This window comes from Meleagris gallopavo, chromosome 1, assembly GCF_000146605.3.
Source record: "Meleagris gallopavo isolate NT-WF06-2002-E0010 breed Aviagen turkey brand Nicholas breeding stock chromosome 1, Turkey_5.1, whole genome shotgun sequence".
In the NCBI taxonomy this organism is placed as follows: Eukaryota; Metazoa; Chordata; class Aves; order Galliformes; family Phasianidae; genus Meleagris; species Meleagris gallopavo.
This window is the reverse complement of record NC_015011.2, coordinates 21445618-21451673: the sequence shown is the minus strand read 5'-3', so window position 1 is coordinate 21451673 and position 6056 is coordinate 21445618.

The window sequence follows — 6056 nt, the reverse complement described above, 5'->3', positions numbered from 1 at the left end:
GTAATAAAAACAGGAGGTCAGATTTAAAGAGCTGCATTTGCTCTTGTGTTTTTTGGAAGACCTCTCTGCCCCTAAACTGACAGCACAGCTGTTCATTCAAAATTATGCAGAAAGATTAAGAAATTCTTCGTTTGGATCCCAAAATATATGGCAAACACAGCACTTGGAACAAAGCGTGGAGCTCATCCTTCAGCTGAAACAGGGAGCTGACACATTGCTACCACATGGCTGCAGTACTTGATTTGTTAAGTAAAAACAGTAAAGCTATAAAAGAGGAAAATAAAGCAATCTGACTTCAACCACAATGGTTTCTCTTAACGTGCCATGATGGTCTGCATGCCTGATGATGTAGTGTGACTGTCAACCAGCAGCAAAAAATATTATCACACACTTCAAAGCTATTGGCTGCCTTTCCTCAAATTAAGTCAGAGCTGTAATGTGCACCATGATGAAAACAGGATGGCCCCTTTCAAACCGCAGTGATAGAGGCAGATGAGACAGTAGGGCAAAACCTGCAGAAGCCAGCAAGACACAGAGCCATAAACAGAATGCCTTCTCTGCTTCAAGTCTTCAGAGCCCCTGAGCTTTCTAGAAGCGTGGCAATTGCACTGCTGCACTCGTTGGTCTTGCAAATGTGCAATTCAGTGTACTGACCCATTCCTGTGATTATATAACTCACACCTGCAAAATCAGTGCTTTTTTCATCTTCAGGAGGAAACACGTGGCTGCTCACGGCCAACCTAGCAAAGCCTGCTGCATTACACAGGCAGAGCTCTGTGGCCACCTGATAAGGGAGAGCTGCTGCAGCTCATACAGGCACTGCCTGCAGCCCTCCTGGACTGGGGCAGCTCAGCAGCCAGGACTCGATGTTCTGATCAGTTAAGCTTCTGACACTGTCCATCACAGTGAGGTTCTCCTGAGGGGACCTGCTGTGATGGGATGTGCTGCTGAACCTGGGGAGGGCATTTCACTTGTATTCCACGGGATTAGCACCTGCTCTTTAAGTTCCAAATGCTGTTCCAACTCACATCTTTCGTATGTAGTTTATTAAAGCTAAATCCATAGAGAACCGCATGCTGCAGCTGGGTTTCCAATGCTGTAATTGCACAGGAGATTATATTCAAAAGCATTGTTTAATGCAACACCAGAGTATGACCCAGCATTTACACCCACAAACAACCAAACTGCTCAGATTAACTCTGGGATGTGGCTGTGATTCAGGTGGTGGGGATTTTGCATTTTTCTGAACACTTAACAGTGGCACCCACTTCTGAAAATCAGGCTTCATAGAAAAACAATTCTTAGCATTTTTGTTTTGTGAACAGAAAGAATTAAATTTTAACAAGGCATTTAAAATACTTTAAATGTCCCTTCTTTGGACTGCAGCACCTTGTTCTAATGCTGCCTTCCTTGAGCAGGGCAGTTGGACCAGATGACCTCCTAAGTCTCTCCCAACCTCAACCGCACTGCGAAACATTCTACATTACCTTTGATGGGCTGTTACCACCCTTATGCAGAAGTGTCACTGAGGCACAGAGAAGGCTGGGTTGAGATTTGGCTTCAGACACCTAAAGTCCAAAGTGTACATGCCTGCCTGCTCACTGGGGTCAATGCTCTTTGCAGCCAGTGGAGATCGAGTACCGTGTCAGAACAGTGGGACAAATGGAGGCAAATCCCATCCTGATTTCTTGGTAAAACATCTGTAAGCCAAACCTCTTCAATTCTCAAGCAAAATGAACTGCAAATCAGCCTTGCTGTAGAATTCACTGTGGTGCTTTGGGATCTGAATAGCAGGGCCTGCTGAGTGGGGATACAGCTCACACAGTGCTCCTTTAAGGGGCTCATGGATGCACTGCTGAGCTCTCCCACATCAACAGTTACACCATGGAATCTCCTCTGTAAAGCACTGAGGGAATCTGCTTGGCGTTAAATAAATAAGAGACATCTGAAGTGTGGGACAAAGGCAAGGGGCCCAGCACTGAAAATGCTTTGGGAAGGATGTAAGGGAGGTTTTAAGGAACTTAGTATCGTTGGAAAATCAGGAACTATGAAGATGTGCAGTGATCACACAGAATCACAGAATGGCCAGGGTCGGAAGGGACCTCGAAGATCATGAATCTCCAACCCCCCTGCCACATGCAGGGCAACCAACCTCCCTATCTAATACTGGACCAGGCTGCCCAGGGCCCCATCCAACCTGGCCTTGAACACCTCCAGGGACGGGGCATCCACAACCTCTCTGGGCAGCCTGTTCCAGCACCTCACCACTCTCTCTGTAAAGAACTTCCCCCTGACATCCAACCTAAATCTTCCCTCCCTCAAACCCAATTCCCCTTGTCCTGCTGTTATCTACCCTTTCTAAGAGTTGAGTCCCCTCCTGCTTGTGATCTTACATTGCATCTAAATTGTTCTCCTCAACTTCAGGTCTAATGGAAGGGCTGTTCTGACAGTGAAAATACAAAGAACATGAAAAGCAACAACCGCAGCATTTGGTTACATAAGATACCTTATGCTTACAGGTAGCATAAAAGACTGAGGCTAGTCTTTGGATGTTGGCAGAATACAGGTCTCACTAAATTTTGTGCTGTGGTGTAGCCGAATTTGTCTCATTAACCGGGGTCTGTGGTAATGAGGAACAAGGAATGCTGCTCTAAGTCAACTTCAAATCCAGATACCACCTCTAGACTGGACAGGCGGCTTGACTGAGGCAGACTCCCCAGCAGAACAGTGGCAATGACTGTCACTGCCTGAGGTCCATGTGAGAGGCACCTGAGCTCCAAAGTCAGCACACATAATGAGGCAGGCAATGTGCCCAGCAAAGAAAGGTTCCAGTATTTGCTCTTCTTTTATTTTCTGTGCCAGCAGAGATCTCCTTCAGGTTGACTCCTTGAAAAATACGTCTCAGACTGAAACTATGCCCTTACCAGCCAGCAATCTCTCATGTTCCTCACCAACACAGAGCTCTCTCTACTGGGCATTAAATACCTCTTCAGATACGTATGTAGATAAAACCATTTTTCCTCCAGTAGGAATCCACACCAGGATGACTTGTTTGCTTTGAAACAGCTCAGGTACTGCAGTAGCTGCATGCCGTAGACTACGTGTTTTTCAGGCAAGTGACCTATTTTTGAGATGAGGTTAGGAGATATGTCCTATAAGGAATAAGACATTTGTAGTGAAGACCACAATGACTGAGAGCATTAAGAGCTGAGACATGACAGGGTATCTGCAAGAAAAAATAACTGAATTATCTGGGCAGGACACTGGCTCAGCAGGAGATGCAAGAGCATCCTGGATCCTGCAAGCTCAGCGCAGAAAACATTGTACCACAAAAAGAATCATTTTTAAAAACTACAGACTGGTTTTATACAACATTTGTCTTGCTCTACTGGACTCTATTGCTTTTTCTGCAGACTTGTAGTCATTTTAAATTATTTTTTTCAGATCTCTGAACACTATATATAGTGAATATATTTATTTCAGTTTTAATCACTAAAACACAGTAGGGTTGTGCCTGCTTCCCAGACATCTTGCTAAGGACTTAATTTTATTGGCAGCTTTCCTATATTCCTAGCCTGATAAGAATTCTGCTTTATCCCATAGTTTGTATTAGAATAGAAGTAATTCATAAAGAACTAAGTTAATATATTCATTATAGATTATTATGAATTATTCTCTCCATAAGCAGTAACCCACATGTGACAGATCATCTGGCCAAGGAACACCTCACCAGCATAACATGCTATATTCAAATACTTTTCTAAGAACAGAGAGCATGCATGGAGACCTTCTGCCAAGAAAATCATTAGTTCCCTCCCCTCTCTAAACCACAATATGCCTTTCAGATATGGATGCCAGTTTTTGAAAGGTCATCTGGAAATATCTAAAGATGTGTTCTTTGTTTAAGGCCCAGTGACCATATATAATACTTTTCATCGAAGAATTATATTGATTCACACGTGAATGGAGCAATACGTTACATAATAGGACTTGGATGTGATGCTGAGCACTAATCGATATTATCTTCATTTCAAAAGCACACTGAACATCAGAATACATGGTTATATTTTCTCTTCCATGTGATCTTGGCATCAATTTTGGTGGATCACTGAAAGTAATGCTTTCTCTTTATGTCTATGGAAAGTACAACAGAGGCAAAGAGCATAGTAACACTATTTCATGGAGCAAATTCTCAGCTACGAAACACTCCTTTTCGATGTAGTCATCACCATAAGCCAATTCTCATGGATGAGCTGATTGAGATGCTCTTTGTAGTGCGATAGCTGTGGATGGCTGTCCAGAAGGTGGCTTGTCTTTCACATCACTGTTACAACTGCTAAAACACACCAGCCACTGCCTCAACTGTGCTCTCTTCTACAGTTTGGTCTCCACATTCAGTGTTGATGAATGTCAGTGGGTGCCATTTTTTCTACATGGAGGAATTCAACAACATGTTTTTGCTTCATACATACTTCCACCACATCAGACACCATTCTGTCAGACTGCCCCTCTGCTGCCATCAGTCACACGGCAACAAAACATCACAGAATATTGGTGGAAAGGTTCAACCTCTACTGCCATACCAACAGTATCTTCCTCTGATGTTGTGGGCCAACATAATAAAGCAGGAAGCATTTCTTTTGGAGCAGCCCTCACATTTGTTTTCATACCAGATACTCCACTATTAACATGGTTTAAGATGCCAAAATCAGGCACAACTAGTGTTTGATGTAATTGATATCAGAGTAGCTCAGCTGGTCTCCAGAAGTACCCTTAAACATCCTGGGAACAGTAACTAAGTTTCAGTAATGCCTACTGGGGTGTTAGAGCACCTGCAGATAAAAACTTAATTCTTGATGCACTCCTTGAAAGAGAACACACATAGCCAGTATATTTCTGCTTTGGGCACATGCCTTTTGTCCTAACACAAACAAGAGAATGACCAAGGTTGGAAAAGACCTCCAAGATCATCCAGTCCAATCATCCACCTACCACCACCAATATTTCCCACTAAACCAGGTTCCTTAGTACCACATCTAAATGTTTCTTGAACGCCTGCAGGGTCGGTAACCCCACCTCCCTGGGCAGCCCATTACAGTGCCTGACCATTCTTTTGGAGAAGAAATTTTTCCAACCTGAATCTCCTGAAATTATCCTCCAGAGACTAAAAAAAAAAAATCATTCCGTGGTTAATGTAAACTGGGTCTAGACTGCTTTTTCCATTTCATTTTGAACACAAAAAGACATTCTCTGCTGACAATTCAACAGGCATAACCCTGACAAAGGACTACACATGCCGAGGGTCATTTCTTGCCTCAATCAAACAGGCACTGTTTTCATTCAAGGGGCTATTCTAACCAGAAAATCACATAGCTTTCATTATCCAGTGAAATGGGGGTGAGGAGTTAAGGAAACGATACAAGCATTCGAGCAGTCTGTGTACCTGGTACCCCGACCATCCAGGAAAGGGCCAACTCTCAACAGAGGGCTTCAAATCCAGCTCAGCTGTTCTGGTAGTTGCCTGGTTTTTAGCATCAACATTCAGAAGAGCCAGCTGCTGACTCTAAGTGCCTGCCAACTGCATTTAAGCAAACGCTTCATGTCTGATATATGAGACAAGCATTATATTTCTTATTGTCAAGCTTTAAACTTAGCTACTATTGTGTCCCTCAGCCTTCCCATAAAAACCTTCCCATCCAATCCTCAAGTAACAAGTTTAAATAGGTACTGCCTGAATAACAAACTCAGAAGAAACAATTAAAGTTCGTGGAGGAAAAAACAAAATAACAGCTTAGGAGTTACACTCAAAGATACTGAAAACTCAGAGCACCAGCAAAACAGTCTTTAAGCATGCATGTTTGTCAGCACTAATAAGTCGACAAAATAAATGCAAAATATCAAGCTTCTCCATTGAGAGTACGTATGAAGTTGTTTAGAATTACCTGTCCTGCAAGTATTAGCCAAAACTACACCAGAGTATGAACCTGAATACTGGATAAATCCCTGCTCTCATAAATCACTCTACATTTTGCTCTGCAAATAATGTGAAATGCAGC